The sequence below is a fragment of the Periplaneta americana genome, chromosome 10 (assembly GCF_040183065.1).
Source record: "Periplaneta americana isolate PAMFEO1 chromosome 10, P.americana_PAMFEO1_priV1, whole genome shotgun sequence".
Lineage (NCBI taxonomy): Eukaryota > Metazoa > Arthropoda > Insecta > Blattodea > Blattidae > Periplaneta > Periplaneta americana.
In genome coordinates, this window is record NC_091126.1 from 134,248,440 (window position 1) to 134,275,266 (window position 26,827).

At 37.1% G+C, this 26,827-nt stretch overlaps 1 long non-coding RNA gene across 2 annotated transcripts in view; it reads left to right on the forward strand.

Moving 5' to 3' along the window:
* LOC138708039 (uncharacterized) overlaps positions 1-6,293 on the forward strand; it is a 37,864-nt gene extending 31,571 nt beyond the window's left edge. The window contains exon 8 of one of the 2 annotated variants that reach the window (XR_011334555.1): positions 4,378-6,293. This is a non-coding gene — a long non-coding RNA (uncharacterized lncRNA). The remainder of the gene's footprint in view (positions 1-4,377) is intronic. The other variant, XR_011334556.1, reaches the window with a different exon arrangement.
* Positions 6,294-26,827: the final 20,534 nt, after the last annotated feature.

The window sequence follows — 26,827 nt, forward strand, 5'->3', positions numbered from 1 at the left end:
ATGCATATATAATAGTATGGCATTAAATTAAAAAAAAAAGATATTGTGACTTAAATTAATTTCATAATATTCGTAGGCCTACTCATATGGCACATTGTTGAATTTTTCCAGTATATTTCTTACAGCGTCTGGAAAATTTACAAGAGGTTGAGTTGAGGTTGTGCTTGTAGCTGTTATAACGCTATGTTGAGCTCCAATTCTTTTGCAAGAGAGGGATCTAATCTTGAGTATCCTATTCAAGGCGAATATTAGCCCTTGAATCCAACATATCATTATTACCTGAAGTTCTTCTTAGCTTACTGAAAAACATTTCAATTGAATCACTGTTGAAGCACCTTGTTAAAACAAAGTGAAACCCTGCTGACAATAGATATTTGATACATTTCGCAGTTGATACCGAAGTTAATAGAATTGCTTCGTATGTCTCATTGCTTAAAAAGCCTGAGCCGCATTCTTCACTTTCTTTCTTTATTTTCCTAAAATATGCTGGAAAATCATTTTCTAGCCAGATTAATCTTTCATCAGTGACACAAAAAAAATGAACTTTGTCCATATCGAGCTGACTGTTAAAGCTACATATGTCATGGATATTAAACCACTTCTGAATGGTTTTCATGAACTGAATTGTTCCTCTACAATCTTTAAAAGTGTATGCCTTTTCTTGCCCACAGTTTTCTTTAAGATATTCAAGGGCTGTAATTACAGATGAAGAAAATATATCTTTTGCACGTTTCACATTCATTTTCTCTAGGTTGTTAGGACATACATGCTTACGAGTGAGGAATGGAACAGGTTTAAAACTACCTGGGTTGACTGCAACTCATACAGATCTTTCACATGCTGTCCACTTATTTCTTCATCACCATCATGCATTGTTTTTTCTAGGAAGGCATTCCTCACATTTTTCAAAATGTGGCATTGGTCAAAAGCAATACACAAGGGTCTGTTTTGAACATTAGAATGAACGACTTCTGATATTACAGACTTGCCATTACAAAGTCGTTTCATCATATTTACATTGGTTTTGTGATTGTCAGAAACCAAACGTAATATGACGAATCCACAGTCTTCCACCTCCTTTATAACAGAAAGAGTAAGTTTATGCAGCTCTTTACCGGAAATCCTCTTTGTAAAAAAGTAGGCAGCTGGTATTTTGAATTTTGAAGAAATGCCACAAATCAGAAAACAAAGTAAATTATTAGCTAAAATGTCATAATTTACTTTTTCTTCCATGAGTATACTTGTACAACTTTCTACATTGCTTGATTCTGGAGGAAAACTGTTCTTTCGCCCGAAAAATGTGTCCATTTTTTTGTCATACTGTAGTTGTTGTTTTATTGCCATCTCGTCGACTATTAATGAACAAAGTCCTCAGCTTGATTCAGTTGTTGACATTCAGTGATCAACCTTTCTTTCACGAGATCTGTAACTCCAGTTTCAGAACATGGGTTGCCTAAATATCGGGATAGAGTGCTTTTCGACGGCAATTTCAAAATACTGTCCCTAACATGTCGATATCCTTTGGAAGTTATAAATTCCCACATTATGCATTGTTTGATGGTGGATTCTGTCCATCTGGGTGACTTTTTTTCAAATTCAAGTACTTGTTCCAAAAAGAAACTAGATCTCACATCGGAAGGGTTATTTTCATTAGTTGTAATTATTCGTGAAAGCGAATGGTAGTAACAGTTATCGAAATTTTTCAATTTATCTTGTGTTTGTTGCAGTTGTCTTTCTAACTGACGAATCTTATTATTCGCGCACCACAATTTGAGTTTTAATTTATTTTTCTCTTTCTGTGCTTGGAGGAATTTGTCATCCATACTATCTTCCGTCTAAATACCGATACAACAAAGATCTTTGTGAGAACCGCTATCTGTATTATTTGCACAAATTTCAGGGTCATCCAAAGTGCTTGAATTACATTTCCTTTTATTGTTAGGGGACAAGATGGGGTGTTTTATTATCTGCCTTCTTTCTTGTTTGTTTTCTGGAATTTTGTAAGAAGGATAAGATGCAAAAACAGAAGGAATCACGTTCTTTAGCAATTGTTTGGTTTTTAATCCACGGCGATAATCTGTCTCACGGAAATGAAGGCCACATACTACTGATGAACGTGAATTAAAATTGGGAGTAAAATCTGCTCTTGATACTGCTTTAAGCCATTTTTCTTTAAGTTAATGTTTGCTAGGGAACTCGTGGAATGATACCCCTTTAACTTTTCTACTGTCACTTTTACAGAAAGGGACGCAACAATAAACCATTGTAGAATCTTCATAAATTCTATAAATAATGAGAAGGAAATATGTCAGTTAATTTTATAATAAAATAACCTGTGTGGAACTCTCTTAAAATATACTGATGTTATGAGATACGTTCAATTCGAAAGTACATTTTGTTTATATGTTAGGAGAATATAAGCGCGGGAAAAGAACAGTTAAATTACGGCATGCGGTATCGCTGGCTGCTACATTCACTGATAAATAATGTTATTATAGAATGTAACTTACCTTCTGTTCAGAGTTTAACAATGTGTTACATTCACGCTCTCAATAACTTGCACATTTCAATAAAAACAATACTATTAACACAAACACAGCCAATGATAAGGACACAAATTCCACAGCCGGTGCTATAGCACTGAAATTTCTTAAATTTACACCCAGACCTACAGTATCACTCTCTCAGCACTATAGTGGCAAAATCATGTACTACGCTAGGTTCGTTATTTAACACAGGCTGCTCGCTAAATGGGAAGGCGGAGTATATAGCAGCCGGCGATGGTCCTTACGCTGTCAGAAAATGAATAACAACTCTTTGCTCTACTTTTGACGCCTCCATTTCACTGTTTCACTGCTTACAACGTGAATGACCGCGTTGGACGATTGACGCATGCTTCTGCAAGTTGTTAGTCACGTGACTTGCACCTGTGACCCTCTAGCAGCGTGCTGTGAACTTCCGCGCTCTTGTCCGAACCATTCATTGCGAGTGTAACACGCAAGCATGTCGAATGACCCACTGTATTGATCATCTGCAGCGCTACGCCAGAGAAGGGAATGAGTTCCTGGCACAAATGGTGGCTGGAGATGAGTCTTGGTGTCATCACTTCGAACCAGAATCGAAACGACAAATTCTCCAATGGGAGCATCCAGGGTCACCACCACCAAAAAAAATCCAAGGCTATCCACGCAAGTGCAGGAAAGGGTATGCTGATGTTCTTCTTTGACCAAGACGGCCCCCTTCTGATAGACTTCCTGCAACACGGGACAACAGTGAATGCCCACGTTACTCGCAAACCTTGACCACCCTTCGCCAAGCAATCAAATCAAAACAACCAGGCAAGATCACCCATGGCGTCATTCTGCTCCAGGACAATACAAGGCCTCATATGGCCAACACAATCACGGCTATCTTACAGAAATTCAAGTGGGAGGTTCTCGGTCACCCTCCATACAGTCCAAACCTCTCTCCCTGCGATTACGCCATTTTCGGTCCCCTAAAATGGCTCTAATGGCAAACGACAATGCAAAAGCTCATACGGCCAATACAAATATGGCACTATTGCAGAAATTGAAATGGGAGGTTCTCGGTCACTCTCCATACAGTCCAGACCTCTCTCCCTGCGATTACGCCATTTTTGGTCCCCTAAAATAGGTTCTGAGGGGCAAACAATTCACCTCGGACGACGACATCAAGCAGTACATGCGGAACTGGTTCACAACGCAGCCCTGGGAATTTTACGAGACAGCCGTTCATCGCCTTGTGTCACAGTGGGACAAGTGCCCCAACAGCCAGGGCCAATACTTCTGACATACAGGTACTGGTTTCTGTTCCTAGGCCTCTGGCTCGTTTCTTTTTGAATGCTCCTTATACATTGCATAGATATCTTATCGTGTATATAAATAAACTAGACATTGAGATATTCAACAGCATTTTTATAAAAATTGCATGAGACACTGAGAATTATGTCGCAGAATATGAACCACTTCTTCTAATATGGCAAAAGTTGCTTAATTAGTGATGGAATAAATTTCTCTTCTTTCCTGGAGTTCAATTTTTCTACCAACCTCGATAAGAATGTGGAAGACTCGATTGCAGTTACGTCCTCACTTCAGTTTGTATTTTGTCATCTTAAAAAGTTGCAATTGTAAAATACATCCATAGCAACGTAAAAAGATCACTGATCATATTACTAATAACACTGAAAACCTGGGTATCTATAGGCAGAAATTATTACATCTGGGGACGAATTTTGTCTGGAAATAAAAAAGAAAAATAGTCAAACTGTACCCGGAAAAGGGGGATGTCTAGTAACCTTACTTTATTATACCAATATGTTCAGATCAAGTGCAATAATTGTTAATTCTTATTTCTCAGGTGGTGATACTGCAGAGCAATATAGAAACAGAAAAGGATATTTTTCTTTAAATGTGCAGGTAGTATCAGATGCAAAATTAAAAATCAGAAACATGGTGGCAAGATGGCCAGGATCACCTCATGATGCCACCATATTTAATAATTCACAGCTGAAGGCACAGTTTGAATCAGGAACATACACTGATTCTTTGTTACTGGGTGAGTCAGGATATGGTATTAAACCATATTTAATGACACCTCTTTTGGCACCAAGAACTCCTGCAGAAGTTCTCTACAATGAATCCCATATACGGACAAGGAATGTAGTGGAAAGATTATTTGGTATCTGGAAGCGAAGATTTCCTGTTTTGTCATTAGAAATAAGAGTGAAATTGATAACGGCTCAAATAATTATATTGTTGCTAGTGCAGTTTTACATAACATTGCTAGAGAAATTAATGATCCTGAACCAGACCTCATTGATGTCGTTCAAGCAGATGTGGAAAATGAACAGGGAAATGATCTAAACAGAGCAGGAGATATTGTAAGACAAATGTTAATACAGGATTATTTTGCATATTAGTATAACTGCAGAAGGTTTTCTTCACAGAATATAGGACACAAGGAGAATAAAATATCAGTGTCATGTTATATGAATGTATTATAGAACTAACTTACTTTAAAATTAATTATGTCATTATTACCATGTAGCTTCCAAGGAGTTGGGCCACAGATTGGCCCATTCCGGTCTCATATTAGAAGTCGAGTAATCTTCGGTGTTCTTCCAGGGTTTCCTATACCCGCACAGGTGTAATTTTTTAGTAATGTAGGATATCAGTTGTGGGGCATCCTATTGACATGTTGTATTCACGTTGACATATAATTTAAAATCTATTGAAAGGTTCATGTCATTCTCAATTCTTTCAAAATTTCTATATTTGTTTTGTAGTCATTCCATTTATAACCTACTGTTCTTCTTAAATATTTAATTTCCACCACAGTTATTCTTAATTTATTTTCCGCCTTGATTGTCCAGGTTACACACCCGTAAAGTTAGAAAAACGAATACATTACACAATTTTATCTGTTTTTTTTTTTTTTTTTTTTAGTTAGAGTTTGTTTTCATTTAAACACATTGTTAATGATATTTTAGTTAAAGTTTGTTTTGATTCAAACACATTGTTAATGACACCAGCAACCTTCAAGAAATTGTTTAATTTATGATTAATATCAAATTCAGTTTCATATGAAACAATATTACAGATCTTATATTTTATCTCTACCTGTCAATGGCCATTAAATTTTAAGTGGCTCATCTTACAATGTGGGCTTCAGCATATTGAAAAGCATTACAACTTTCCTCCAATCTCACTGTCTTCTCACTGCAAATGTGATGTTGCACAGAGGCAGCAATATAATACAAGATCTGTACCAAAATATAAAGTGATTTACCTGTTCGATAATTTGATTTATAACAATTTTTCTTTGTATCGGTGACTGATCTTTAAATGCCATTGACATTGTATTCTGTATAGATATTGTTAAATTGTGTTTTTGTATTTTTTTTAACTGTATATGTTACTTCTTGAAGGGTTATTACAACCTGATCATCTGCAGATAGTGAAGTTGTGAGTTATTTGCTTGAAATTGAAATTATATTTTCCTTTTGCCATTTTGCAATGATATCGTTGAAATATACATTGAATAATGCTGATGATAATGAGCATCCTTGGCATAATCCTTTATTTATAGTGATTTTGTCAGAAAATTTTGAGCTGTAATTTATACATATTTGGTTATGTGTGTATACATAATATATAGGCCTATAGTAAAAATTTGAGTTGGTTTTTTTCGATTTCATAATATTAAATATAAGTTTTCTGTTAAATACATTTTGTTTATTAATTTAGAGTAGAAAGTTATGTTTTTTTATTGTGAAACCATCTATCCTACCACATTTAGATGAAAATATTAGGAATAATTGCTGAAATGAGTACAATATGTAATTGTATAGCCTACTTACCTGGTACTTCTGAGTAGAAACCCCCTGTCTTTGCGAGAAGATATAAGATAATGAGGTACAGCAGACAGACCTTCAGAGTTTATTTTTAGAAAGGAAAACTAAAACAATTCACTTTAGATTACTTTTACAATTAAAAATAATTACACTAAAGAATATATATATAAGAATGCATGGATAATACCCAGCACATTTTTTCATGTCACTGCCATAACTGTCCTGCTACATCCAAAATGTCCTTGTGTTTTTCTGTTATTCATAGTAATGTTGTTGTTTTCTAATGCCAGGCATTTGACAATAAAGTCATTTGACCTCTTGCACTCCAATATTTTTCAAAGATATTATCATGGTCAGCCACTGAAGCACAGATTTTGAGGTGTTCCGAAACCATTTCTTGATTTGAGTTGCACAATGTATAGTCCTTCATCCAACTTCTTTTTTGTTAACAATAACTTTTTATTGAAATATTGAATAATTACAAGTAATAGTGCAGCAAATACACGTAATACAGATTGAAATATTAAAGAAATACAATTAATAGTGAATTAATAATAAAAACTAAAAAACAGTGTGCAAAAAAATTAAATGCAGAGCATTCATATGCAGACAAGTTCCACTCCCTCTCTAGCAAAATCTGTTGGCTGGCAGACAGGTCCATTCACATTGAAAGGTTTTAATGTAAACATCTGCCACAGAAACATGGGCCATTTTAACGACATTCATAATTATAAAAGTAAAATTATAAAATTTACCAAAATCAACACGCTAAAGAAACTGCTTAGTAAGGTGAAAATTTTCAGTAACATAACATATAAGAATCTGCAAAATAAGTATTATTAAGCTAAAAACAATTGCTTCTGGTATATGTGGAAGGCCTGTGTATGTTATCAAGGAGACTAGCACTCTGGTAGAAGCATTTGAAGAGTTTGAAGGTGCAGCAAAGGAAATTGGTCTAGATACACGAACAGAAACAAAATATATGTGTAATTTCAAAGAGAGGAATATAGCTACTACCCAGTTCAAAATAAGAGAATACATTTTTGAATGAACTGAGACTTTTAAATGCCTAGATTCACAAATAACAGATAATACTACTAATAACAGTAACAATAATAATAGTAATAATAATACAACATGATGGTAACATGTAACATGAAATTACTAGAAGAACACAGTATAATAGTAGATTCATGTATAATTCATATTTTAAACCAGTCTTGACGCACACAGCGGAAACTTGGACTATGACAAAAATGATCCGAGCAGAATTCAGGCAACAGAGATGAAATTCCTTAGAAGTACAGTACAGAAAATATGAATAGATAAGAGATAAAAGTGAAGATATAGAAATATTTTGGCAATTGCAAAATTTCAGGGTAGATTGAAGGAAAACAATTACATGGTTTGGACAGGTTATGAGGACGAGTGAAGAGATATTACCAAAGAAATCACTGAAATTTGAAGTAAAAGGGGGAAAAAATCAATTGGAAAACCTAGAACAAGATGGGAAGATCAAATTAAGAGGGACGTTGAAAAAAAGAGAGAAACTGTCATGAGTAATGTAAGAAAAGTGCTGAGGGGAATGTCACAGATGGAGAATGCTATTTCATACTCTACTCCACAACCAGGGGCACAAGTCTAGATGAAGAATAATACAAAATTATATATACAATACAAGCAAGATTATTGGTAGGAAATAAATGCTATTATGCACTACACAGTATAAGAAAGAAATGTTGTTGTTGTTGTTTTCTAATGCCAGGCGTTTGACAGTAAAGTCATTTGAACTCTTGCACTCCAATATTTTTCAAAGATATTATCATGGTCAGTCACTGAAGCACAGATTTTGAGGTGTTCCGAATGTTTCAAGAAATGTAAAATTGAATATATATGACATTGATAAGACATATTGTGACTTATGGCAGTGAAACTTGGGTAATGACAAAAGGTAAAGAGTTACAAATTGATCTCTGGGAGTGAGAAATATTAAGAATATTTGGACCTATAAATAATAGAGTAATATGAAGAATAAAAACAAATAAAGAAGTATCCATTATGATCTTCATAAGCAAACCAATCTAGTCACTATTATAAACATTTGACTACTGATATGGCTATGTCATGTCTACAGAATGCCGGTATACAGATATGCAAGAGTACAGAAAAAGTCATTAGAAGGAAAATCAGGAGGAAGAAGTGGAGGAAGACAATGTGCAAGATGGATGGTTGGGGTTGAATGTCACTTGAGAAAGCTCAGAATTAAATAATGACAAATACAACTGCAAGATAGATGAGCTTCGAATGATTTATGTAAGAAGGCCAAGGTTCTACAAGAACTGTAGCATCATGGAGTAAGTAAGTAAAAATATTGCTTAACAAGGAGAAACATTTTCAGGAAAATGTATAATTGTATCAGCACAATTACAAAGCTTAGCAAAACGAACAGGATAAAAAAAAATGCTTAATAAGAAGAAAAATTTTCAGGACAATTTATAATTACACTTGCAAAATAATTAACATTTTGGCAAAAAGAAAGGAAAACAAGCTTATAAAATACCAAAATAGGGGGGAAATTGTCAGGAACTTGTATAATTTTATCAGTACAATTAATATTTTCCAATTTAAAAATTTCCAGGCAATTTTCATCACTGACGTTAATGAGGACCGATACAACGCTTGTAACTGAGGACCCATACAGCACATGCAAACGAAAAATGGATTCAGATAGTACAGGTATCGCTGGCATTCCAGATAAATGAAAATTTATAATGTGAGCTGTTTACCTATGTCAACGAACCAGCTGGACAAGATAGGGAGGGGTTACTGCAACCAAGGCAATAAGATATGAGTTTTGCTAGTGGGACAGTGAGTTAAGGTCATTCTTCAAGAATGGTGGCGATACATATACCAATACTGTCTGCAAATGCTGCTTTAGTTTCCTTAGGACGGGTGCGCCACACTACCATGATGTAAGCTGGCGAACATGACAACCTGGAACCAGTCTGCATGGGAATGCTCTGTACATAAAACACAGATACAGATCAATATTAAATACAGAATCATATCACTAGTAACCGAGGCAAAGATCAAATTTTACTTCAATTTTCATTCAATTTTTTTTTTTTTTTTTCAAAAACAAAATCTCTAGCCTCAGTTTTTCCTGCGTCATTTCAAGTTCACTTTTCATGTATTCCATTTTTCTTTTATGTTCTTTCCTGAGAGCTATGCCCTGTTTCACATCTTCTGTCTGTAGCTCTATCAATTCTAATCGTGTGTCCGATAGCTTGCTGTATTTTATTCTGCAATCTGTTGTCAAATCACTCATCTTTCTTTTTACAATTCTGCTTCCAGAAGCTCTTTCTACAGACACAGAAAACAATCTAATTTCAGTGAAGGTGCAACACAAGACTATGATAATGAATGAGGAGATCAGCTGTGACCTTCATTTCGTAGTTCATCATATGTTCAAACACTGATCCTTTCCCTGTTAAGCTCCACAAGGTCATAGCCGTAGTCGTCAATCATATTTGGTATCTTTACAGAAAAGCTACACCAAAGAAGAGACAATTTTCTTTTACTTCGCTGGCTTCAGTGTGATGTATACAGTGATGAACACGTGTTTTAAATTGCAGCAACAAAAACTTTCAACATAAAAATAGTTTGATACTCACCTGTATATTGTATGCGTGGTTGTATCCCCTGTCCCCCATCCTTGTTACTTACCAACATAAAATGCGACAGGTCCAGAACAAATTACTAGAAAAATATTGCGTCCTGGACCTCTCAAGTGTTCTATTTGTAACAGTGGAGGGAGGGGACTATTACAACAGTGCATTAGAATATAAAGGTATAAGGTAAGTATCAAACGATTTTTATGTTGAAGTATTTATGGCTGCAAACTAAAAATCAAATGAATATAAATTTATCACTACAGGCCAATACAGACGCCAATAAAACAAAGAAAATTGTGCCTTCTTTGGGGCGACTTTTATGGAAAATTACCTCATATTCATAAATTAATGAATAAGTAATTATTTAATATTCACAATGCCTAGAAAAATAAAAATAAGACTTACCTTGAGTAACAGTGTCTCCTGCCTCAGGAAATTCTACTTCTTCTATTTCAACTCTAGGGAGTAAGGGTGCTGAAATAGGCTCCCTCAATGCAGCTGGGTTCCAACTCTCCCATTTCTGTTGTTCAGATGATTCAGCTACACCAATTACATCACTGTCGTATACAGGTTCCAAACCTATGCCATTGTCTCCCATCATATTTTTAATTATATGGTCTACTGGTGTAATTTCCACAGTAGTTGGTGTGCCACCACCAGTCTTATATGCTTCTTGCTTTTCTTCAGCAAATTTCTTCTTGCTGCATTTCTTTACGTTCTCGTATTTCATCCTGAGATTTTTCGTGGATCTCAGGATGCCGCCAATACACGAATTAAAGTCATTGCACAGTTTCTCCCATGCTTCTGTCTTAGCTTTCCACGCAGTGGAATCTGTTTTCTTACATTCTATTATCCCACTATATTTATTAACTAAGTTGACTAACAATTATACCCCTCTGTCGGAAAAATTCGCACTTTGCTTTGTGCATTCTCCACGTGGATCGGCCATATTCACACAGTAATGTAAATATCATCATCATCATCATCCTCTTCTTTGTTGACGTCATATTTCCCTTATATCGGGGATATTTTGGCGTCCTTCTGTTCACTATTCCTCCATATTTGGTGCTGTTACCACCCAATGTATATTACCATCAGTTCTATATTTAAAATTTTATCTTACATCTCTTCATGTGTTGGTAGAGAATGCTTCCCAAGATAATTTCATTGCCATATAGTGTGTCCGGTATTTTCCATGGCCCATAGCCAATGGTTTTGCCTATATCATATAGTAATTCATCAATTGCGTGCTTATATAATTCGCATTGAAAGAAAATGTGGTTAATATCTCCAGTGGCTTTTTGACAGTTACATTGAGGAGATTCTTTCTGTCTGATTAAATGTAAGTATTGAGGAGTATGAGTTGTTCTCAGTTTCAGACATGAAACGAAAGAGTAAAAGGCCTATTAGCATTCTTTCTCATGTACCATGGTTGTGCGGGTCCCTCTGATAATTCAGGGATCTGTCCTGTTTGGTAACAAATGAAGTCTTGTAGAGTAGTTTGAAATGAGGTATGTTGTTGTCTTGTTGCTTCTTTGGCCAATTTACCCGCCTTCTCATTCCCACTTATATTGGCATGTCCTGGAATCCAAATTAACTTTATAAAGTTAGTTTGTGCCAAGGTGTAGCAATGCTGTTTTATATTTATCTCCAGCCATGAAAACCAAGTATGGATTGAGGTGTATGTGATTGTCTGGATCATACTTTTAGAATCTGAGCAAATTAATATAGCACTGTTGCTGATCTTGATATGTGCTATTAATGCTTGTCTTAGGGCTATCAGTTCGGCCATGTAGATGGAACTTTCATTGGGTAGTTTGACTTTCTCTGATGTGTGCATCGTCTGATTGATCCAGGCTGCCCCCACTCCCTCTTTGGATTTTGATTCATCAGTAAATATGATATGTGTATGTTTTGGTAGATTTTGGGCCGTTGTGAGATATTCAGCGAAGAGTTTGGGGGTTTGCATGTCATGTTTGTGGAATGTGGTGATGTCATGCGGAATTGTTCGGATTAGAGTGTTATAAGGGATACAATATACGGGATACCTGGGAGGATGGGGGCCTTCTGCAGCAGATATGAAGATTGGAATATTCGGTATATCTGAGGTAACTGAAACTTATGTGTGTGCATTTCTCTTGCATATATAGTAATGACCCCTTTTAGTTTATTGTATAGTGGTGATGTGCAGTTCGTAACTATAGATGCTAAAAATTTATGAGCCATGCGAATTTGTCTGATATGTAATGGGATATAAGCTATCTCTCTTAGTGTTGTTTCCTTTTTTGGATTGCCGCTAATGCCAATGATTTGTTTTTGCCACCATATAGTGAATTCGTTGGATTTTCTGTTTAATTTGATTGTTAGGTTCGGGTAATATGGGGAGAGCATATTCGATAACACTACGAATTACGTTATTGTAGAAGATCTATAGGTTTTTGGGATGATTGCCCCACTTTTTGTGAGCTAGGTATTTGAATAGTGTTGCTCTTTGTTGTAATTTCGGAATAATGTTTTCGTAGTGACTGTTTATTTTTAAATTGTGTTTAAGAGTAATTCCCAATATCTTGATTTTGTTTTTGGCTAAAATTTCTAAATTCGATATGAAGAATCTGTGTGGGATGGATGGCATGGTGCGTTGACGAGAAAAGATCGTATATTGAGTCTTATTAGCGTTAATTGTAGTCCAATGTTTAGGAGGTAGTTCTGTATGGTAGTAATATCATTTTGGAGCTGTTGAAAAATGTTAGGATCCTGTGCTGTAATTGGAATACGGGCTGTAATGAATATATAATCTGCAAACATAATTATTCGTGAAAGTACTGATGGTAGGTGAAAGATTTGGGATGTGTATAGGGCGAAGAGAAGAGAACTGATTGCTGAACCTTGGGGTATTCCGTTGTTGGTCGTTCTGCTATCTTCATATTGGTAGGATGGTGGGAAACTGAGTCGCCTGTTTGCCATTAATTTTATTATACAGTTATTGAGAGCTTTAGGAATGTCAAATTGTCTGAGCGTGGTGGATAGTATTTGTAGGTTAACGTAATCGTATGCTTTCGAGATGTCCAATGCGAAGATGATGAGGAATTCTTTGCGGATCCATGCCGCATATATCTCGGTGAGTAGCATCAAAATTGCATGTACCGGTGAATGCCCTTTTCGGAATCCAAATGGATTTGTGGGCCATATTCCCATTCTTTCTGCGTAGGAGATTCGGTTGTTAAGTATGGACTCAAATAGTTTCCGTAATGTGTTGCTTAATATGATGGGTCTGTAGTCATTGCACTTCAAACCGTTGGTGTTGGGTTTTTGTATGGGTATAACATGAAATCGAGCCCATGAAACCGGTATGTTAGCTGAAGTAATTATATTGGAGTAACTCCTGGCTAAGCCCTGTATAAAGTGATTTGGCAAAGTTTGGAGTATTTGATATGTAATCTTATCTGGACCTGGGCATGTTCCAGTTTTGCGTTTTTGAGATAATACATTCATTATTTCTGAGGAACAAATTGGATCTAGGAAGTGATCAGCAATGGGCATATCCTGATGATAATTATTATTATTAATATTGAGGATGTCTTGTGGGACTTCATCAGGAATTATCATCCGTAAAAAATCTTGTTGCATGTAAATGTTTAGTCGTATCATATTTATCCTTCCCTGATGTTTATTGTTAAACCATCGAATGTGATGCCATATCTTTACTAATGGTGTTTTGTGGGTTATTTGCGAACAGTATGTTTTCCATGATCGTCTTTTCGCTTGTTTTATTAGTTTCACCACTTTTGCTTGTCTTTGTTTATATAGTATGAAATTGATTTGGGTTTTTTGCTTGATGAATTTTGTACATGCTGCTTGACGTTGTTTGATTGCATTAATGATGTCGATGTTCCACCATGGGGGTTTGATCTTGGAAGTAAATGGTCTGTCAGTCTTAGTATGATTATTAATGTTGTGTTGTTCCACAATATTCAAAAGTGTTGTTGTTCACGTACCTATATTTTGTTCGTTCATTATACCATGATATTTAGATTGATGAAGTTCTTCTTGGAAAGCTTTAAGATTAAGTTTTATTCTAGAGTGATTCTGAATTGATTTATACAGTACTGGATCTTTTTGTCTAATTTTTATATCAATGATCAGGTGGTCGCTTCCCATTGTTTCGTTTGACGTATTCCATATTGTATATGGTATTAATCACTCCGATATGAAGGTCAGATCAGGAGAACTATCTTCTTGTTGTTGGTATCCTATTCTTGTGGGCCAGTCTTCGTTGATGAGTGCCATGTTATGCTTATTAAATAACTCTAGAAATTTGTATTTTTTACTGTCCCTAGTGTCTTGGTTAGGTTGTTGTAAGTTGAAGTCCCCCATTATAATATAATTTTTATTAAGTTGCATGTTAAAGTGGTGTTCCCAAAATGTTCTGGTTATATAATTGCCAGGGCTGTTGTATACACCTATGATAATAATGTTTTCTAGTTCCATTTGGATGGCTTGAAGGGATTGGTTGTAATTAGAGATGAGTGAGATTCTGATAATGGTAATGTGTTTGTTTACCATCATTACTATTCCCCCTCCCTCATGTTGGTCTCTATCGTTTCTAATAATGTTGTATTGTGGATGTTTGTAGGAGTGCTTAGGGTGTAACCATGTTTCTGCAATACAAATTATTTCCGCATTTTTTTCTGATATGTATTGAAAGAATTCATCTCTTTTATTTTTAATGCTCCTCGCATTCCATTGAATTAGTGTAAGGTCTGTTGTTGGCATTCGAATTGCAATTCAAGTAAGATTTTCTGTTGTTCTTTTGTTGCCGTTGGGAATAATTGTTGGAGTAATAGTAGGATTTTTGGAGCATTGATTTGATGTTGTCTACCATAATTGCTGCTTGACAGAGTGTTACTTCCACCTTTCCTCTCTTCTTCCCTTAGTTGCAACGTGGTTGAAGATTTCTGTATTTTACTGACTTCCCCGGAGAAAGAGTGGTGAGTGTATTGAGCTTCTCTGGGAAAGAGTTTGGTAAATGAAGGGTTCTTATCGCTTTGTTCCCCAGTTCTTTTAGACCATTTTGGAGTGTGTTCTGTTGCTGTCACTAATTTCTGTCTAGGATTTTGCTTATAGGGGTGATGGTTCCTATCCAATTTCATAGTCCCCGTATTTGTTGCGTGAGTATTGTCCGATGTCTTAACTGAATCGATTTGAGTCCCCTTCAGGATTGGAAATTGTTGTGTTTTTTCTGAGTCCTTTGCCGTCAAGGCAGTAGTGGAGTATGTTTCCCTGCCAGTCACTATTTGAATTGCATCATATCGTGATATGTTATTATCATTAATTTTATCAATGATGTTACGCTCCATCCGTTTTGTGGAGCACGCGTCCTCTGTAGCCATGTGTGATAAGGTGCAATTAGGGCATCTTATATTCTCTGATGTACATTCAGTAAACTTATGACTGCCACTACATTTAGGACAGGTTTGTCTGTTCCTGCAAAATTTAGTGACATGCCCAAATTTGTAGCAATTTCGGCATTGGATAATGGACATATTGTACTTCTGTATTTGATATCTATTTTAAAATAGGAAGAAGTGATTCGGTATATACTTGGCTCGGAAAGTTATGGCAATGGTAATAGTCGGTATATATTCAGTGTTATGGTCTTCGCCTATGATCCGTTTCTGGAATCTATGAACATGTAATATGGGGATATTTCCAGTAGCCTTTCCGAAATTCTTGATTTCTTCCTCTGTAATATCCGTGGAAATTCCTTTCACTATCCCTTTCACTGTGATATTATAGGTCGGAATGTAGCAGTGTACATTGTTATGTTCTGGAAATTTGGAACTGATAAATTGATTTGCATAAAAATATGAATCAAAGGTCATCTCCAGTTTATTGTATCCAATTTTTTTAACTATCTGTAGTCCCATAATTTTAGATTGGAACAGTAATTTCCCCATTTGTAGTGGGTGTAACTTCGTAATATTTCCCTCCCTGGCTTGCATGATAACATTATGGAGTATCATTATGATTATAATATGGGATAGTTAGTGGAGTTTTGCTATTAACTGAAGAATTTGTCTTGTCTTGTTCCTCAATTATAGTATCATGGTCCTTTGGGGTCATCCTATCCGGTGTGAATGTAATCGATTCTTGCAAATTAGGCTTTGCCTTATCCTGCGAAGTTGATGGGCTGTAAGAATAAAGTTGAGCATATCCTTTTATTCTGCTATTTTGAAGGATGTGCTTCAGATTTTAATAATAAATAATAAAAAGCAGAGCACAACTTTCTCCTCCTGATGACGCAATAGGAAAAGAGCATTTGCTTCACAGGAAGAAGCATTTGCTTGGAGCGGAACCTCTTGCTTCAAAATTAGAAAAAAATGTATGAATAAAGTGAAGCATATCCTTCTAAAAAGTGAAGTCTGGTCAGGAGCAGACTCATCTCTGTGATGGTTGAATTACCACTCGCATTACGACGTGAAAAGTACTACAAATTATGGTGGTGTGCTGTTAGGGAGTAATATAAGAGTTTATGTACACTTAATGAAGAAAATGTCCTATGGATTAATCCGGTTTTTTGGAAGAAACACAGGGGAGAAGAGGAGGGGCATTCTCGGAAATAGCCGCCTCTTTAGCCCAAGTGCTAGCTGCTGTTTTCAATCCAAGAGGCCTGGATTCGATCCCCGTCCAGATCATGATGGAATCTGTGGTTGAAAAATCAGACGTTGCAAAGGATTTTCTCGGGATACTCCCATTTCCCTCTATCATTTCATTTCATATATTATCTGCAATAGTAAAAATAGGTTAGTGTAAAGTCTTGGGAGTTTCCGATGCTGATATAGGAAGGCCTTGGGGCCTGGAGCCCCTGCGGTTTATCAGGCTACTCGTCGTGAAACGAGACCTGGCTGTATCTGGAGCTGAGGCATGTTGGCCAACTTATCAGCGTCGGATTCATGGATTCCACCGAAGCCACCGTCGGACTTGAACAATTATTGGATATAGGCCTACAGATCTCACAATGGACCAAACCATGCCTAAATGTGCAGACTAGTATCGGATCCAGCCCTCTTAAAGCCAGTCAGACATCCTTGGAAATGATTATAATTTTATTTTATTTGTTATTTATTTATTTATTTTTTATTTATTTTTTTTTTTGGAGTTTATGGTCGATCCCAGATTCTAATCAGGTATTGCAGAAGAGATGGATATGCATGGTACCACTATGAGAAAAACTGTTATTAGTGTAAAAGTAAAAAGTAAATCCATGGCGTTACAGCCCATGAAGGGCCAAGACCGACCAGCCGGCTGCTGGCCTCACGTCCACATGCCGAAGCAGAGGTGGACGATCATCCAACCAGAATGGAGATAACGTGTGGTTAGCACTATCATCCCCCCAGCCGATATAGCTGGTTTGCAAAATCGGATTTTCGCTACCTATCGTAGCTCCCCAAGTACATTACGATGCTGGGTGGGCACTGGTCCCATACACTGGCCGAAATTTCATGAGACAATTTCTTCCCCCATGAGGACTCAAACCAGCACGCATTCCGTAATGCGAGTCCTAGGCAGGATGCCTTACACCACGATGCCTCGGCGCGGGACCTGTTATTAGTGTATCTAAAAAAATAGTAGAAAAAGTGAACATATGGCTCAAGTTGTCAACATCATTACAAGATACGTACAACTGTTGCAATAACTGAATAGTTATAGAAATTTAATTTTCCGAATGCTATTAGTGTATTAGACTGGATTCGTGTGTATTCCTAAATCTACACAGCATGCTGGTATGATCATGGAATGATGAGCATGTTGGAGGCTACATGCAATGCAAAAGAACGCTTTACGAGTGTTACAGCTAGTTGGCCAGGGCCCGTTCATGACTGTAGAATAAGGAAAAATTTATCAGTTCGTGATGTGTTAAGTGGATTTAAAACTACTGTCCTACTGGGTGACGGCTTGGAATCATGGCTCATGGTATCATATCGAAATCGGATTTTAAAATAAAGAGACAGTTATTTTATAACAGAACTTTCATTTGGCCAACTAAGAAGTAGGTTTTCTATTCTACAATACGCCTGTACAATTGCTGCCTCAAACGTCCCAACAATCATTGTTTGTTGCTTTGTGTTGCACAGTGTAGGCTAGAGAAGTACCTAGATGATCATGATTATGACTTTACAGAAACTATACAGGATTTAAATGAAGATGAAAATACTTTAGAGCCAGAGGATCCTGCCACTGGAAGGACTTCAAAACTATTCACGTCACTGCATTGGTATAATTTTTCTACTCATATTTTATTGATGCACACAGATTAACGCAGAAACTTTAATTAACTATCATTATTTCTCACACTCACAGTAGGCGCAATTATATTTAATAATACTATTATGACCACTGCAAAGACGAATGTTAGGAGGAAGTTATTAGTATGCCGAATTTTCTTCGAAATATTTGATCATTTTCTGAAATGATGTCTCTTTTTTTTCCTTTGCATTTCTGGAACTTGTGAGTTTTTTTTCTAATATTCCGGGATGTGTAGCTAAAAATATCATTGTACTTTCAAGGGGCTCACAGCTACTGCCGTCTGAATCAGAAGATCCAGTTTTAATCACGCGGAATCTTTACCTATTTGTGATTGAAATAAGTGTGGTTTATTAGCATCAGAAGGAAAGTTGCTGTGTCATTGGGAGGCACGCTGTTGCTGCTTATCGCGTTCCTTTATGAAACCGAACACCCGCACTGGGTTGATAAAGAGTGCCGACAAATACACAGTATTGCAACATGAAACGTCACAACAACTTTCATGAGCACATGCTCCTGTCTTAGAAGCAGAAGATTGAAGGATAAGGTAGAGGTTATTCTTACAATTCGAAGCATATGCTTATACTTCTACCTCTTGCTTCAGAGCACATCCTTATACTTCAACCTTTTGCTTCGAAGGAAATCCTTCAGTTTTATTCATATGTCTGAGTTTTGGGTTTATTACGTTTGGAATTCGTCTGATTCTTGTGGTTCATGAGTTTACGTGAATTTTTTTCCGGTATCGTATTTAGTTGGGTTGTTATCATGTCGTGGTCTATATTTTCCATCCCTGTTGTTGGTATTTGAGTATTATCCGGAAGTGTGTCCCCAATCGGTGACGTATCCATACTTTCCGTGTTCATTTGTGATTGATCCAACATGGCGTATTCTGTATTGTGTTCGTTAGTAGAACTTGTGAAAGGTAATATAGCTTGTCTTATCATTGGGTGTGTATTTATGTTTCCCGATGGAATAGATTTTGTAACTACTGATTGTGATGGTGATTTTACCGTTGGGACTTCATTATTTCCCTCCGATTCTATGGTTACTTCTTGGCTAACATTGAAGTCTAAGTCGGTAATATATGTCGTATCCTCTACCGCATTATTCTTGTTCAGCATATGAATATGTAAACAATTCTAGCCTATGGACAGAGTGTACTCTGTTTTAAGTCTATTTGTAGGCCCGTGGTCCTATTATAATGAAAAGTGTGCCCTATCACTGAGTTGAATTGATTTAATCCACCAAGGGTAAGATACACTGTCACTACCTCACTCTATACTTAAAGCACTGGTTTTACACTTCGATAGCACGAACACTGCACATCTATACACCACTGAAGCTCGAACCGTACTGCGTAATGTAAATAGTTGTTGTTTTGACTTCTTTATGGACGTCCTATTGCCTTTTCTCCTTTCCGGCAATGTCAACGTCCCTATTAACCTATATTGTTGCCATAATTGTTTCATTGTCTTAACTTATTATTCATGATCGTAGCCTTATAGCTTCATTTTGCATCTGCGAATATGTCGTAGAAGAGCTTTCAATATTGCAATCTTTCAAGTAACTATCAAGTTTGGTATCGAAAAGGGGCCATTCCCCTGTATCGAACTAACTTCTGATATAAATTTCTGTATTTGTGAGGAGATACGATTACATCCAAGCAGGACATGATTAATGTCCCCCCACTGTCCACATACACATCTTGCTGAGTCCGTTAATCTTATCTTATATTGGTATGCTGGGGTCATTGCGACCTTGTGCTTTATGTTCATAATTGTTATCTCTTGTCTGGTTAGGGATTTTGATAGATATATCGGTTTCGGTTTGTGCCCTTCCCTTCTTTGTACTGACTGGATGTGTTGTGTTTGAAAGTCCTGCAGCGTTATCCTTTCATTGGGGGTTAAAGTAACTTTTGCCGCAGATTTTGCCAGCTTATCAACATATTCATTTCCTGGTATTCCTGAGTGACTGGGGATCCAGACCAATTGTATATCGTTGTTTGCTTTTTTTATTTCTGAGATCAACTGTTTACAGTGTATATCGGACACAGACCTTCCTGTATTGACTTTTGTGTCTATGATGGCTTGTAAGGCACTCCTCGAATCAGTGAATATCCTTATACATGCATCTTGAGTGCGATGTATGGAGATCAATGCCTCTTCCACAGCCCTAATTTCTGCCGTGAATATGGATGAAGTTTTATGTAAGCCAATAACTTTTTTTTCCCCATTGGTTTTGTTATAATATGCAGGTCTCCTACCTTCTTCCATTTTCGATCCATCAGTATAAATTTCCCAAAGATTTGGGTGATTCCTTTTCAATTGGTGTATATAGTCGAAAAATTCTGCCCTACTGATATACCTATTTGTAAACTGTTCCATCTCTGCTGATATATTGTTTGTGACAACTTGGTAACTAGTGCAGTAGACCGGGAATCGAGGGGATGTACATATTACAGAGGAAGTATAGTATTTCCCAAAAATCTTTATAAATTGCGGGCAAGTACCTATCCTTGTCTCTCTCCCTCCTCGTGCGTATAACAGGAAAAGCCATTTGAGCTTTTTATATAAGTAAGACTTGGTGTTGGCAAATACCGTTTTCATGATCTGATGACATGCTCTTACTTGTTGAGTGTAGAATTTTGCCAATTGTAATTCTTGAAAGACTCTTATTTTTTTTTTGGTTTTCCTCTTACTCCAAGTATTTGTTTTGCTATTCCGTATATTGTTGACGATAGTTTATGCTGGAGTGTCTTATTTGGGTGAGGGAGTGCCCCTATGCCAGACTCCAATACCGCTTGTATCATATTATTGTATAATAGTTTCAGTGTTTTGGGGTGATTTCCCCATCTCCTGCCCGTGATATGTTGAAAAATCCTCTTCCGTATATTTATTTTTTGTATGACATAAGTGTAGTGGTCAGACCCTGTCTGACTAGCATTCAGGATCACCCCTAAAAATTTACATTTTAGTAACGTTTGCAGGGTATGGTCCCCCATTTTGATATAGTGGCACTCTTCTTGTCAGGGCTTGGCCAATGCCAGGTGTAAATGTTGGCATTTCTCAGGGTTGACATCCAATCCTAATCTCTCTAATTCTGAGATAACCAAATTAATATCACTTTGGTGTCGTCTTGAAGTAACCTGAAAATCATTTTTATTGGAGGTATAATATAATGCTGTCTTCAGCGTATAAAAGCATTTTTGTGGCTTGTAGCGGTAGTGTACTCAGAGATGCTAGGTATATATTGAAAAGGATTGGGGTCCACACTTGTGGAGTAACGGTCAGCGCGTCTGGCTGCAAAACCAGGTGGCCCGGGTTCGAATCCCAGTTGGGACAAGTTACCTGGTTGAGGTTTTTTCCGGGGTTTTCCCTCAACCTAATACGAGCAAATGCTGGGTAACTTTCGGTGCTGGACCCTGGACTCATATCACCGGCATTATCACCTTCATATCATTCAGACGCTAAATAACCTAGATGTTGATACAGCGTCGTAAAATAACCCAATAAATAAATAAAAGGATTGGGCTTAGGGCTGACCCTTGAGGTAAGCCTGTGGAGGATGTCCTCATTTCTGTAACTGAGAACACTGGTTGCAGTCTTATCTTTCTGTCCATCATTAATAAACTTATTAGATTAAGAAACACCAGTGGGAGTTGCATGTTCTGGAGTATATGTATTAACATTTCAATGTTTACCGAGTCGTATGCTCTTGACAAGTCGAGGAATATGACCGACATTCTTTTCTTTTGGAGTTGGGCTATTTTTGCTTCTGTGGTTATCGTGATGACGTTCCATATTGTGCTGTATCCTTTCCGGAACCCGTATTGGTTGTTGGGCCATAGCCCATATCTTTCCAGGTAAAAAGATAGTCTAGTTGCCAGGAAACTTTTCTTATGACATTTCCCAGTGCTATTGGTCTGTAGTGCGTTACTTGATCCCCTACCGTGTTAGGTTTTTGGATTGGAATTACATGAAAGTCTTTCCAACTGTCCGGTATACTCGGCTGACATAGTAAGTGCGAGAAGAGTTGTGCCAGGTGTTGTATTACATGCTCCAGGAAGGTCTCTAGGCTGCTGTACGTGATGCTATCTGGTCCTGGGGCGGAATGATTTCTGTGGGATCTTAGTATATTGTATATTTCTGTACTGGTAATTGGCTGTAGTAGTTCTGATGGAATGCTGTTATTGGGATATTGATATACCTGTGCTATATCGTCTGGTGCTATAAGTTTTAGGAAATCGTATTGTAATTCTGTATTGAGCAGGATAGGTGATGTGTTCCTTGCCTTATAACCAGTGAACCATTTGATGTTTTTCCAGATGTCTGTTGATGATGTATGCGCCGTAATTTGGATCATATAGGCCCTCCAGGCCGATCGTTTATATTTGTTTATCATTCTTCTCACTTTGGCGTATTGTTGTCTAACTGCCATAAATGTGAGTAGTGAAGGCTGTCTTTGAAACGTATGTAAGCACCTCCTTCTTATCGCAATTTCTTTTTGTATGTTCCTGTTCCACCATTTTGGTTTTAGTTTCATGGCCAGTTTCTTCTTAGCCGTAGGCGGTTAATTTACATCAAGGTAGTGATAGATAGTTTTTTGGAATTCTTCTATGGATGTACAGTCTACTAGCTCTTCTTGTAGGTCAGCTGCCACCCTGTTCCAGTCAGCATTCCTCTTCTGGGTAATTCCTTGTGGGCACTTGACATATTCTTGATGTGCGTTAATAGTGACAGTAATCAGAAAGTGATCACTGCCTAATGTGTCCACATGCGTTCTCCATTGAGTTCTAGGTATTAACTGTCTTGACACTATTGTTAAATCAGGTGCCGAGTTTTGTTGATTACCTGCATCTAGGCATGTTGGACTCGTCGAATTTATAATACACATCTCTGTTCTATATAATGAAGCCAGGAATGGGAATCTACCAGGATTTTTATTTAGATAGCTAGGCAGATAACCTAAATTGAAATCTCCACAAATTATGTATTGTTTGGTATTATCGTGCGGGAAATGAGCTGTCCAGAACATCTCCGATATATAATTTTGTGGAGCTTTATACACACATATTATATTAAGTCCATGTTTCTCTAAGATTATTTCAATGGCTTGGAATTTGTTATTATAATTTGTGATTGTCCTATACCTATCCACAGTTATTTTTGGGGATGTGAGCACTAGTATTCCTCCTCCTTTTTCAGGGCGATCCAACCGGATCTGCCGATAGGGGGGAAATCTAGGTTTTTATATGTTGTGTGAGCCAGGTCTCACATATAAAGACTAAATCGAATTTGTGATCCTGTATGAGTTTTTTGTTTCGTCAATTTTATTGGATAGGCTACGACAGTTCCACTGTAGTAAACGGTACTTTATAGGTTGAATGGTGCTGTTAAGTTTTGGATAACTTCTCTGATTTGGGATTTTTCAGTTTCCGCACATGCCTTCATAATTACTTCCAATGACGCCAGTCTTTTTTAAAATGCTATCTTCTATCATCTTGAAGACTGGGATTTCTAACAGTCTATTATTTTGGTTATTAGTCTGCTGGACTTTCTGCGGGGCTTCAGATTCTCCGTACCTTGCTGGAACCACAATGGGGTTTCTTTGATTTGGGATCAGGTTTGCTGCATATTTCTTCCAAAATTCATTGGATAAATTTGGTTTATCTTGTTTAATTTTTACCTTTGATGACGTCGCCTGTTGAATTTCATATCGTCTCTTCAGTTGGTTGCCTCCCCACTTCTGTGTTGCAGTAATTTGTTGACTGGGACTGCTCCTTGTTGTAATCTCGTTCAGGTGTTAATCTTGGGACTGCCTCCCCGGTGGATGCTGTTGTCAGATTTTGTTGAGCCAGGATATCTGCAAATGTTTTTTTACCTTTATGTATTGCTATTGCGTCATATCTAGATATCTTAAGTTCGTCTATTTTTTTTTATTATTGCTAATTCTATTTTGTAGTTAGGACATTCGGCACTGTTAGCCATATGAGCTAATGAACAATTTCCGCATGTTGAGGTTTCCTCTGTACATTCCTGAATTGGATGACTTCCCGCGCATTTTAAGCACTTTACATCATTACGGCAAAACTTTTTGATATGTCCGTACTTCCAACATTGGCGGCATTGTAGCACTGTGCTATTATATTTAATGACTGGGTAAACCATGTAAAAGAGTTTAATTTCTTTTGGTAGTCACTGCGCCCTAAATGTGACCATAACCGTGGTGGATGGGCACCATTCTATGTCCCCTTTTTCATTTTGACATTTTTTATTAAATCTGGTTACTGATTTAATAGAATAGTTCTCTGAACACATACTATGTTGCTTAATTTCATCTTCGGTGACCTCTACTGCTACATTCTTAATTATTCCCTTCACGTGTATGTGATATGATGGTATGAATGAATTGCATCTGTATTTGTTGTCGAAATCTGACATCAGAAATCTGTTTGCGTCCAAATATGTCTTGAAATGTATTTCGAATTTTGCTTTCCCCGCAGGTTTAACAACATGAATGTTATGTATATTATGTATATTATCATCAAACAGTAATTTACCTAGTTTGAGAGGATGTATTTGACTAATTAGTCCCTCTTTAGCCCTAAGTATCACTAAATAGGGACCAGTACCTCTGTATGAATATAATTCTTTTTGAGAGGTTATGGTTGTCGATATATCCTGTCCAATCGTTGCCTGGGTCAATGTCATCACTTCTGGTTGTTGCCCCAATTCATCTGGCCTAGAATTATGTCCGGAAAGCTGATTATCTGTTGTAGCCGCTGATGATATGAGTCCCTGACTTGATATTGTTACATTTGGTACTTTACTCGTCATACATTCTACTTTATTTCCTTCCGCTACCCTGCTGTTTGAATTCTTATATTTTGGTATGATCACCCGTGATGTCAAGACATGATCACAATTCTCTTCCTGTTCGAAAACATCTACCTCCATTTTCCTGAACCCCTATCTCCTTATGGAGGGTTAACTCCACAGGAATGTCCCCAGAACCTTAAAAAATCTATTGGGTGGGATCACTGATTGAACTGAAATACTCAAAGAAAGTATGCCAATAATGCGAGCACTTCTACAAACAACACTGATTCACTAGAGAACAAACTATTCGGTTACTGGAAAATTCCAACTGCACCGTATCGCCTCTAACTTGCAACTGCCGTAATGTAAATGAACTGCAGCCATCGTCCTTTTTTCTATATATTTCCAGTGATACCAACTGTATTCAGCTACTGTAAACTGCTGCGATCTTCTTTTTTTCTATACTACCAGTGATACCAACTGTATTCAACTACCGTTCAACTCAACCAAGAGTCTGTAAGACAGCACTTTCAGTTAAACTCTCGGTTAGGTTTAACTTACATTTAATTCAATCTTTAGATTAACCATATTTATAAAACCGGGCCTAAGTTGTGTTGGTTTGAACAAACCCCTCCACCTGTGAAATATCAAGATGGTATACAACGCCCCACACAAGATCTCCCACACATTAGTCAAAGTCAAAGATAAACTTCCATACCTCCAATCAGCCGGAATTTACATGATCCCTTGCTCTTGCGGTCTAAAATAAATATGCCAAACTGGATGTACCGTGGAAGATAGATGGAAGGAACACATCCGACGATGCAAATATGGACCATATGAAAAATCAACAATATCCTTACACTCAGCAGATTCAGGCCACGCCATTGAATTCGACAATATCAAGATAATAGATAAAGAAGGCAACTTATACAGAAGACTGGTCAAAGAAGCCTTCCACATCAAAATACATCCCAACAACATTAACAAGGACGAAGGGTTACGACTCAGCAACTCATGGGGAAGTCTATTCCAAGATCACAATTAGGAACGAGAAACCAGGTCTCCACATGTACGCAGACATCAGGCACGGTATCAAGGTCACTCTTTCGGGCCTTAGGAGGGCCAGTATTTAATATGAATACTCCCCTCCATACAGACCTCAACCGGATTGGACAACGAAGGACCAATCAGATGCCAGAAGGAGAACCTACGATCTATCACTGAAAGTACTTCCCCCATCGAGACTACTATGTGTATACGAGCTTGCAGACTATTTCCTTATCCAACTGCTCTGAAGATGACCACAACACAGCGGTCGAAACGTCAGCCACCAACACCAAGACAACATGGTAGAAGCCCCGAAGCTTATCCACAGACCATTACATGACATTACTGTACCTGATTTGCCCACTGAGTCGCTTTCGACCCAACCTGTATCTAAGTGCACAGGCATTGAAAAAGTCTAAAACAGCATTTGGTATTAATTTTGGTATAAGAGCTTACAAATATTCGGTTTTCGTCAAATTTGTACAAAAAAAAGTTTTGGGCATAAATGGGTTAAAAATAAAGTTTTGAAAAACGTACAATGTTTATTTTTAGTACCGAATATGGTAAAGTACATTCACCAGTTCATAATTATTGAAATACATAATAGC